Source organism: Anolis carolinensis, chromosome 2, assembly GCF_035594765.1.
Source record: "Anolis carolinensis isolate JA03-04 chromosome 2, rAnoCar3.1.pri, whole genome shotgun sequence".
Taxonomy (NCBI): Eukaryota; Metazoa; Chordata; class Lepidosauria; order Squamata; family Dactyloidae; genus Anolis; species Anolis carolinensis.
In genome coordinates this window covers 283874498-283886555 of record NC_085842.1, presented here as the reverse complement: position 1 = coordinate 283886555, position 12058 = coordinate 283874498, and the positions used below count along the sequence as shown (strand labels likewise).

General features: G+C 36.7%; 1 protein-coding gene across 1 annotated transcript in view; it reads right to left on the bottom strand.

Annotated features, from left to right (window-relative positions):
- edil3 (EGF like repeats and discoidin domains 3) overlaps positions 1 to 12058 on the bottom strand; it is a 366806-nt gene that overhangs the window by 59101 nt on the left and 295647 nt on the right. The gene's annotated exons all lie outside the window — the stretch shown is intronic.

Genomic DNA, 12058 nt, shown 5'->3' with positions numbered 1-12058 from the left:
CCTTCTGAATCACTCAGCACCTGGTACTTTGCACTAACTCCCCTGCATCACATTGACTCTGGTTCTGACTCAAATATTGCTGACATTTGCCACACAATTTTATCCGTTCTCTCTAGTTGCACTGGAAAAGGTACACTACTTCTAACAATGAAATGCTATTTGTATGCGAAACATGGACACAGCAGCACAATAAATGCACAAAGTTCATGCCCTTCTCCAGCTATTCCACACTTAAGCTCTCTGAGTTACTTCCCCATAGAACTGTAAAGAATGCTGCTGAAAGTACATTAGCTAAAAACAAAGAGAAATATCCTTTCTTATCTCTTTAGTATTCTTGGTTCACAAGCACATACTGCCATGAAGATGCTTTGCTTTCCCACTGAATGATCTTGACATTTGTTCAAAAAACAAACATCCACATGCTCCCCCAATGACCTAGGAAGCCATGAGCGTAACATTCTTTGCAGTGCATGAAACTAGCTTTTCTGCAGGGGAACAAGGAACACAAAAATGAACAGATGCTTGCTTAACCATTTTATTAAATATAGTTCAGAAGTAATAAGGATGGAAATTCGTTTGTTTGTGATACAAATTTAGCAAAATTCACACATTATATTTTGTGGATTGACAGAATTTTCTTTTAAAATGAGAGACCTGTATTTAGGAATGATAAGCATCTAGACCCAGGGTTCTCTCTCTTCTGTAGTAGGTAATGCATGATCCCCTCTATTACAATTCTTTAGTGTACATGAGGGTGTTTCAGTTTGTTTTGGGCTTATCAAAATACACATTTAAAAATATATCCAATCTATCCCAATAGGAACCCCGGTGGTGAAGTGTGTTAAAGCACTGAGCTGCTGAACTTGCAGATCAAAATGTCACAGGTTCAAATCCCGGGAGCGGAGTGAGAGCCCACTATTAGCTCCAGCTTCTGCCAACCTAGCAGTTTGAAAACATGCCAATGTGAGTTGATCAGTAGGTACCGCTCTGGAAGGTAATGGCCACATGACCTTGGAGGGGTCTACGGACAACGCTGGCTCTTCGGCTTAGAAATGAGCACCAACCCCTAGAGTCAGACATGACTGGACTTAACATCAGGGGAAACCGTTACCTTTACCTATCCTAATAATTCTGGATTCATATCATCCAACTGTCCTGGTTTGCCAAGGGCAGACCTGATTAATCCTCTTGTACCCAACATTTTCAGCTATTTACCCTTTGTCTTCCTTTGTCCCCAGCTTAATTCATTTGTGTCAGACTTGGTTTAAAGTGTTGAAGTAATTCATACTCAATTAACTCAGTAGGATAAGAGACCAGGAGCCCTTATACACTGACCAAAATGTGGGCCTTATTGGGCATCCCAAACTGGACATCACTAGACTATGATGTAAAAGGGGGTGGGGGTGGCAGGAACTTAATGAGAAACTTTCTGAACCATATAAAGAGTGGGGTATCTTCTAGGATTCCAGTCAGAAATCTAGAAAGTGGATGGACACCATTCACTTTCAACCATTCTAACTACAAACATAAAATTAAGAATAACCCAAGATCTAGAGAGAACATCCTTTTGCAGATATCTACCTGCTCTAATCTTTAGGAATTTTGCTATAAATGCCAATTACAATAATATAAAACTGAGTGAATTTTTAAAAAAGTTTACATAACACAGATATTTACTTTATTTTTGTATCTTAATATACTAAGATACAGCTGTGTTGTTTTTTCCCTGTTTTCAGCTCATAGCATCAACATAATTTATGAGACTGTCCCTTTTTATTGGCTTCTGATTTTGTAGTCTTTTAATTAAGGTGAATGTGAAGTGAATTTGTCACTACTTATCTCTTCCCAAAATGTGGGATTCTTGATTTTATTGGTAATGAGGGAAGAAAAGGACAAGTACCTCCTATTTATAATGTTCTATTTAGACATATGATCTGTTTACACATACTTTACCTATGTGTTGACAAGAAACATAGCAAAAAGAGGCAACATGAAGATCTGTTCTTAAATCAACTGGGGTCTTATAAAACAGCTTCATTTTGCTGGTAAGAGTTGTAATAGCATGGAGATATGAATGAACCTCAGCACATCAATTCTAGACCCCTTTCCAAGGAAAGTAGCTCACAGGTTTCTTTTGTATTTTTTATGCATGTATAGTAGAAATTGGCAGCTGACTTGCATAAGTAAGGAGGTAAAATGTAAAAACATATCCTGATTTACTGTATTAAAACTTTATGATAAATCCCAGATACAGTACATATTCCATAAAATTCAGGTAATTTTGTATGTGAATCAATTTGTTCAGGGAACTATATTGGATGACTGGTCTATAGTTCATCTTGTTCAGCTTGTACGAAACCGTCTCTGTCTCTGTGATTTACAGTTTATACTTTACTAGAAACAAAATATTCAACTATTTTATCCTCACAAGTGAGCATTAATTATTTTTGCATTTTTCTCCAGGAGAAAATGAATATTTCTGAGCAGTTCTTGCCTGGTATTATCACATTGTGAAGTTTCAGGAGACATTATTCTGTTCAGAAATACACCTGGATTTAGGGGCAAAATAATAATAATAATAAAAAACCTTGTTTTTCTGTACCAAAAGCAAAACCCAGTTTCCATATACCCACAAGGGTTTTGTGCAAAATTGATTTGTTTTGTGTTGTCGAAGCTTTCACGGCCGGAATCACAGGGTTGTTGTGTGTCTCCCAGGCTGTCTGGCCATGTTCCAGAAGAATTCTCTCCTGACGTTTCACCCACATCTATGGCAGGCATCCTCAGAGGTTGTGAGGTATATTGGAAAAAACTAAGCAAGGAAGGTTTATATATCTGATTGACTTTGCAAAACAAAAACCAAAAAACAGCACTGTACAAAGGAAACAATGAGGAGCATTTTGGGCATGAGAAACAAGGCTGACATTCTGTATCACAGTTCTAGAGTTTTAGATCCGCAATTCCTCTTTATTCAGTAAGATTATTTAGTCATGAGCATGTATAATTATTGCCATGATTATAAATGCTCCTCCCCCAAAGCTTGCCTTAACAGCCAACAGCTAGGGTACATTGTGTAAAAGAGATCTGTTCAGCCAGCAATGAAAGTGCAAGGAGGAATATTTTCCAGCCCCTCCCATCAGCAAATGAGGTTGTAACAATCACAAGCAGGAATCCATCCAGTATATTTTCTCCTCAAAGCCTTCTTTGGTAGTGTGAAAGGGGAAGGAAATGTGATCCTCCTTGCATCTCAATCAGCAGCTGAATAGATCTTCCTCACACAATGCTGGCTGTTAAAGTGGATTTGAGCACCAGGGCACTTTACTAAACTAGTCATTTCCATCATTAAAAACAGTCAATGTATAATATTGGTGCATTTTTTTGTTTGTGAAAACATAGTTTTTGCACTAAATCACTATTTCCAGAAGCTCAATTTGTGTGTGAAAACATTTTTACACACCCTCCATGATTATCATGAAAAAAATCCATGTGTGCTTCTGGAAAGTATTTTTCTTGAAAAACTTGTCTTCTACCCAAAATGTATTTTTTTTAACATGCACACATGTGTACGTACACACACCATCCAGAATCACATTCGTGCAAAATTCACTAATTCTGTGCAAAATGTGGGTTCATGGAAACTGTATTTTTTGCACAAAATACAATTCTCATGTCACAAATGAGCCACGTTGATTCTCCTTTAAGAGAGGAAAGCAGCATGATGATGATGTCACAAATGAGTGTTCAAAATATCAATTGTGCAGAATTGCTGGTTTGGTACCAAAAGCAGAAATGTTGCATTAAAAACTCATATGGGTATCTAGTAACAGGCTTTTTGTTCAGAAAATGTTTGTGTTGGGGGGGGGGGACTGTAAAACTTTCATATAAAATTGATATTTTATACTATGAAATACTTGGTCAGTGGTTCTTAAAGTGTGCTCTGCAGAGCCCCTGGGGCTCCATGAGGCATAATGAGGGGCTCCACGCTTTTCTCCTCCTGCTGTTGCTCCTGCTCCAAGGTCCCTCTTTCCACCCAGACCCCTTTCCCTTCACCCCCTTGCAGCCAGACTCTTTTTCCTTCACCCCCTTGCCATCCAGACATCATCATCATCATCATCATCATCATCATCATCATCATTACAAAGGCTGGATTGTCATCTGTTGGGGATGCTTTGATTGTGCTTTTACTGCATGACAGAAGGGGGTTGGACTGAATGACCCCAGGGTTGCTATTATTATTATTAGTAGTAGTAGTATTCCAAAGGTTGGGTGGCCATCTGTTGGCCATCTGTTGGGGATGTTTTGATTGTGCTTTTTCTTTCTTTCATTTTTTCTTTCTTTACACTACAAACAATATATGTGCAGTATGAATAGGAATTTGTTCATGTTTTTTTCAGTTTGTTCACACAAACACTCGTTATTCATCTGCCACTGGCCTGGCTCGTCTGTCAAATTTTAAAATACAATGTGGTCTTGTGTCGAAAAATTTGCCTATGTCTGATATGTATATATTATATATAATATATTATTTAATATATAATATAGAAACATTTCTTGGGGTCTCCACAAGAAACTGCTTCAGAAAGAACTCCATGGCTGAAAAAGTTTGAAAACCCCTGCACTAGGTGCAAAACTCTTTTTTATTACATGTGACCAAATTTTCCGAGTATTAAGAAATTAATTTCAAGTGGGAAATGATTAATGGTGACTATTGTTTTTATCTCTATTTATGGGACATGAGATAAGCCTCCCATAAGGATGTTAATACATCAAACATCTGGGCATCCCCTGGACAACGTCCTCGCAGACGGCCAATTCTGTCATACCAGAAATGACTTGCAGTTTCTAAAGTTGCTCCTGACATGAAAAAAATCTCTTGTTACAGTGCATTGAATCATCTGCTCTTCTCCCTAGTCAGGATTCAACAGTCTTCCTTTCATTATTTCTTCTGGAGCAGAGGAAGTGTGACATGCCCAAATCACCCAATGAATTTTCATCACTAAGCAAGAATTCCAACGTTGGTCTCCCAGAGACAAAGCACTTAACCAGTCTGGCCTCATTTTGCCTGAAGCAGTATCAGCTTTTGAAAGCATACAACAATATCATCATATTCAGACAGTGCCCGAAGACCACCTAGATGCAACACTTAGAGACTAGTTTTCTGTCTTGACTATCTCCATCTGGTCCATTGAGATACTTCAGTAATTACCCAGGAAAAGAAACAGCAAAAGAAGAGGGCTCTTGTTAGCAATAAACATGTAATTTGCATTTTAAAAATGTATAATCTATAAATTCGTAATTTATATTTATACATGGTCTATCTTGGGAGCTTACCATTTAGTGGGTATAATCAAAGTTGCTTCAACATCAGTCTTTCTGAACTCTAGCATATTATAATTTCATATTATGGTTCTGAGTTTGTAATTTGTAAAAAAAGAAAAGGGAAAGAAAAAAAAGACCCCAACTATGAGAATAGGCTTTCCAGGTCTCAAGGCCTAGGCCATCTCAGACTTCAAGGAATTTCAAGCCAAGAATATTGCCTTGATCTAATTATATCCCAGAGGGGCATAAAAACAATTTTGGAACAAATAACGCAATCTATGTAACCATCCATGCCTTTATGTGGTGCCTTAATGAAGCCAGAATTGGTGCCATTTGAGTTTCCAGTGAAATGAAGTTCCACATCTGGGAGATGTCATAGGTTGGTATGGAGTGGCTGCTATAGACTTTTGAAGGGGTCAGCTTGGTCATCTCCTCCCACCCTTATTTTCTCAAAGGGCAATTAGAACAAGGTGGCATGGGAGGGAGCAGTGAAGCACTCTAGCCTGTAGAGTATGAGTAACATAATCAAATGTAGTAATATCTTCCTCCTATGTCTACACTGCTCCTCTAAATGTCAGATGATTCTGTCAGCTTATTAGAGTTCCCAAAGAAAATTTTAAATCTAAAATCAAAGGAAAACACCAACTGGTACCCTGTTGGGAATTTATGACATCATAAACCCACTTCTGAAGATGATGTTGAGAATTGTAGCATTGCACAACAGTGATATTCCAAAGAGAAGAGCACCCTCATAACTGTGTCACTGTGAAGTGGGCAGCAAGGCTGTTTCACAATGATCACAATGCACAACAGTGCAGCACTTTGTCAGGCAGGCTAACCTTGTACAATGGGAACACGGGTGGGACAGTACATGCAGATGAGAAACACAGCCCTGTGTTTGACTAGAAAAATATTTTCATCTTTTGCTTTGTTGTATAGTGGAAGTGTGTTTATGATGCCATATACACAACACAATTCTCTAACAGGGTTGGGTATGAAGTCAGCAATGTAGCTCCTTCATTGTAAAGTTTCACTGCAGCCTGTGATACAAGATCTCTGTCACAAAATTTGAGAAAACTTCAGAAGCACACAGATCATGATCAGGGGAAGATAAACACTTGGTTGGTTTCATATTTCTTTATGAATATGTACAAAAATGCACAACATTGCCAATCTTTTGCACTTCCAAGATTGGCAATGGGACAAAGTTTTGCCTCAGAAATCTATGTAGTCTGCTTTTTGTAGAACATTTTGGCATAGAAAAATGTGCATGGCTATAAAACAAATGGTATATCTGGAAAATATGCATATCAATACATCACAATATATACATTCTGAAAAGCTATGCCCAACAATATGCACATTTTTTGTGCAAAAGTTTGTCAGTCCAAGGCAAGATGAGAATGCCAGTATGTATATGATAAATGCAAATAAAGTAAGACTGACAATTTTTCATTTTCTTGATCAAGACCAATGTAAAAGGCATTGACATTGACTGATTTTGATGGGGGAAAATTTCCCCCAAATAGTCACAACCATTGTGAATTTATTTTAGACATTTACCTTTTGGGCTGAACTCAGTTACATTCTGACTGATACTAGAATGTGTACTGGTTCTGAACACGGGAATCTTTTTTATATAGAATGAGACTGTTGATCCATTTAGCTCAGTATCATACATCAGCAATGCTCAAGATGATGCTCATCAGAACTTTTGAACTTCAATTCCCATCAGACCTTGCTAGACATGGTGGCCTCAAGGCAAACATTCTCTGGACTTGGACTTCTTCCCAGTGAACAGTGTTATGATAAGTTTTCTTTCTGGAGAAATATTTGCTATATCTTCAGTTCATCAAGAATATTATTTTACAGTAGTGGATTTTACAGCAATGACTTCATCTTTTCTTGATTGCTCTTGAATTGGGCAGCCCCAATTAAGCTCTTCTGGATAAATACAGGCCATAAACTTATAATTTCATTTAGGTCAACCTTCAGTTTAAGTAAAAGACTTGGCATATTGGATATTTTCCCCTATTAAATCCCTAGAAGCTGGATATATTATCTTAAGTATAGGAAGAAATTTACTGTAAATTGCTATATATTTCCATAACAAGTGTTATACCATCTCTTCTTTATATGTATCATGTAATCTCAAAAGGAAAACAACACCTGAGGAGTCAAATACAAATGCTGTCTCTTACTGCTATTTATTTTATGAACGTCTGGAGATACCACTTATAAAATCAAGTTTCACAAACTTTCTCTTCTCTGCCCTGCTAGTAATTTCATTGTATGTGGCCTGTGAGGATAAATTCAATGACTTTTCAGGAATACTACATTTTTAATCTAAATGCTGCATTAAAAATAAAGTAAGCATTTATTTTGCTTTATTGAAATGAGAGGCTTACACTTCGTTGTCACTAAAACATTTGCATATAATGAATGGTGAACAAAAGGTTTGCAAAGTTAAAAGCAATTTTCAAAAGGGCATTGCTGCACTACACACTTTAACAACACAATTAACATGAATAATGGATTGGAAATGAAATCATATAGAGGGCAAAGAGGCTGAGGTGATGACCTACCGGATCTATGTCAAGAACATTGCTCAGGTAATAGCGTTGCCTGCTCCTGAATCCATTTTATCACTAATCAGTCCAATTAATGGGAATTAATAGTACACAAGAAAGGCAAACCTTAATATTTTTCAAGTATGACAAGTAGGGACAAAGACAAAGTCAGTGGGTAGGCTGCATGCCAGAGGACAGGGAGTTAATAATGAAATGGCTGTTTCAATTGGTACTTTACTTTCCCCCTGTGCTTTTAGTTTCTACAGATTAAATAATCAGCTTTAGTTGTGTGACCTTGTTCATAACATTTTTATAACTTCCTAGGCAGGTGACTGAAATCAGGAGATAAAAGCATGTGGGAGAAAATTTCAGCAGACTAACAAAATCACAAGTACATGAGATGTGAATGTGTTGGAATCAAGTAAGAATTAAAACTTCAGTTGTATGCTGATTTGTTTTAGTGAGCCTGATCAACTCCATTTTGTCAATGTTTGATGTTTCCCGATGATCTATATTGTTTGCTGAACTGTCATTTGCCCTATGCTAAAAATGCTGTAAATGCAATGTTATTTGTCCAGGGCCAACAACCTGAAGTTATAGTTGCATACAGTGCCAGACCCTGAGAACATCCTCTGGATCCATGCTGTGCTGGTCACATAGACCTCAGATAAGGTATACCACATATGCCTTAGATCAGTGGTTCTCAACCTGTGGGTCCCCAAGTGTTTTGGCCTACAACTGCCAGAAATCCCAGCCAGTTTAACAGCTGTTAGGAGTTCTGGGAGTTGAAGGCCAAAACATCTGGGGACCCACAGGTTGAAAACCACTGCATTAGATATTGCTCATGGACATTATATGTGAAATTCTGAAGTTCTATAAAGTACTGATACTTGGAATAAATTGTATGTATCTTGACCAGTGATGTGAATAGTTTGGACTGAAAGCAGTGCTGGGACATTGTAGATTCTTCAGTTAAAGTTATTGTTTGTTGTTTGTTTACTATCCTGCTCAGTTTCAGGGCACATTTATGTTTCACTTTGGAGGTGCAGTAGGACTGATATTTTAATCCTACCCAACAATCAAAAGCTCATATGGGGTTATTTTTTTTCCTTTTATGTTTTGAATTGTAATTCTTTTGTTATAGTGGAACATTGTTGTATGTATCTGAGAAGCCTTTTGAACGTATTTTTTAAAAACTAGCTGAAATTTATCAGTTGAGAAATGTTCAGAAAGGATCAGAAAGAGAGAAGTGTAGGCATATGTCACATGCAAGCCAATGTGCTGTAGTGTTTTGTTCAGTAGTACAAAATGAATATTATTTGATATGTTTGGTGCCAGAAATGTTTTAAATTTCAGTTTTTCCCTTTGAATTTTAGAACATTTACTTTTGCATTTACATACTTAACAAGACCTCTTGAAGATAGGAGCCAAGTCTAAACTACGAATTCATTTATGTTTCATATGTAACTTAAACACATAGCTTGAAGTGAATTTTATTCAATATTTTTAAAAGAATTTTGTGTATGAATCAATTTTTGTGTATAAGTCATCACTGAACAATTTCAGACACTCATTTGGATAATTTTAGATTTTGGATTTGGAATACTAGATAAAGGATGCTAAACCTCTACCAACCTGTACTTTTACTGTGGTGCCTTAGAAAGTAGACTAAATCAGAGAATACTGCAAAGTATGTAACAGCTGGGTACCTGCATTCCCCACTAGCTGCGTCTTCTGGAACACTATTAAGAAGGGGCCCAAATAGATAGCAATACAGTCATCCAGTCTTAAATTGCCTATTCTCACTCTTTCCTTGTCAATTTTAACTAGTAGACATGTTTGCTGTGCTAATTCCAGAAAGAGACATGATTATCTGTTGCAATAAGGACATCAAAGAGTCCTATGAAATCTGTATATTGCTGTATCCAGATAAGTGAGGTGCCTTCCATGAAAGCTTATGCCAAATAAAAGTGTTAAGACTCACAGGTGCCACAAATCTCTTTGTTGATTTGGTTATGGTTAGTGCTTCTTGCAAATGCAGGTGTTTGCTTACAGCTATTATTTTCATGTTCGAAAGCTTTAAAAAAGGTATCATTACCAAAAAAAACTTTCTAAATTCACATCACTATTCTTTTATGTATTGTAAATGGGAATAACTTATTTTCAAAAACCATAACTTGCTTTAGAGGGATTTTATATAGTTTGAAAAGGGATGGGAGAATAGGCAATGCTGTTCTTAGAGTGACATAAAATCTGCCAGTAGGCATCTGGATGCAAAATGAATCAATTTGTATACCCTATCAGGTACAACAGGGGGGGAAAGTGTCTGGAACACAACAGAAAAAGAGAAAATAATAAGGGCTGTCATTGTCTCTCCTCCTCACTTCCCTAATTCCCAGCCCATCTGCACAAAACTATAGATCCACTGTCACTAGCAGAGGAATAATGCACCAGAAAGTAATCCCTGTATCATCTCTGCATGAATTTTGCTTCTTCAGATCAGTAAGAGAGAGAGAAATGAGGTGTGACTGCATGCATTTCCAACACCAAAATATTGTCAATTTCTTTTTTTAGCATAGTATTTTATATATATATATATATATATATATATATATATATATATATATATATATATATATATATATATATACACACACACACACACACACACACACACACACACACACACACACACACACACCTTTAAAAATGAAGGAAAATGCACAGTGTATTGCCAACAAGGAAAGGATGATATATTTATGGCTGTTGTGTCCTATCCCAGCCAAGAAGCCAGTGCTGGTCTGAGTCTTGAGAAAACAGAGGTGGATGCCCAAGCTATTGGAATGCTAACAGGAGTCTTTCTGGAATAAAGTAATTCTGATATTGGGACCAGCAGTTTCTTAAATTTCAAATACAGTCATTAGAGAGGATGACATAGGACCCATTAATTTCTGAATGTTAATTATGGCATTCTAGTTTGTTTGTAAGTGGTGCTTTAAAGGAGATTTAAGTGTTTTACAATCTTTAATCATGTTTTAATGATTGCTATATTTAATACATTTTAAAAACTTTTATAAGTGTGTTATCTTTAACTATTGTAAGCTCCCTTGAATTCTATTTTTGGAGAAAGCTATGATACAAATTTAATAACTAAATAAATATTTAAATAAATGAATAAATTGTGTGATAGGCGAGTCTGTACTTTTTTCTTCTTCACTCAGAGGAAAAGCAGAGGTCTAGACTGGGATTATGTGAATGATTTAAGAAATGTTCAAAAATGGATTCAACCTTGATGAAAAAGGTTTTCTCTCAGGCTTGGGCTGTGGCGCAAGCTGGTGAGCAGCCAGCTGAGACCAATCACTCTGACCAAGAGGTCATGAGTTCGAGGCCAGCTCGGAGCCTGCATTTGTCTTGACTTTGTTCTATGTCAAGGCATTGAATGTTTGCCTATATGTGTTGTGATCCACCCTGAGTCCCTTTGGGGTGAGAAGGGCGGAATATAAATGCTGTAAATAAATAAATAAAATATTGAGACAACCTATCCAAGCAGAGTAAGGGGATAAACAACAGCTCTGAAATTTTTCACATTTTAAGTCTTTAAAAAAATACTTCTACATGTGGGGAATTTTTTTTTTAACACAAAACAACTGGTGAACAAAACCCCCTGAAATCATTGAAAAAAGCATCCAAAGCATGCTTTATCTCATGCATTGTGAATAAAAAGTGTAATTTCCGATTCCAGAAAAAGATCATGAGATCTCAAAGATTAATCCACTATGACATGGTAGGTATTATAATATTGACTTTAAAAATAACCTATTTTATCACAATTCTTCATCTCTTCCCCCACTTGAAGATTCAGAACAAAGACAGTTTTTACTTGGCTAAATTGCTTAGCAAACACAGGTAAAAAAGCCAAAAAGTTAATAAGTCATAATTTATATGTAAAAACATTGCAGGGGGCTAGTAGACATTTCTTGCGCAGTTAAGACTTCATGCTGAGAATCCTATTTCTCTCTGACAGCAGATTCAAATCACTGCAATATACAATGTTTCTAATATGTAAATTGAACAGTGACTGGTCAAATAGTCTTCTCTTTGGTGATTTGTTGCTCTTTTCTATATTAGTGTAGCCAGGAACATCTGTAAATCATCCTAACACTGAAAACAAG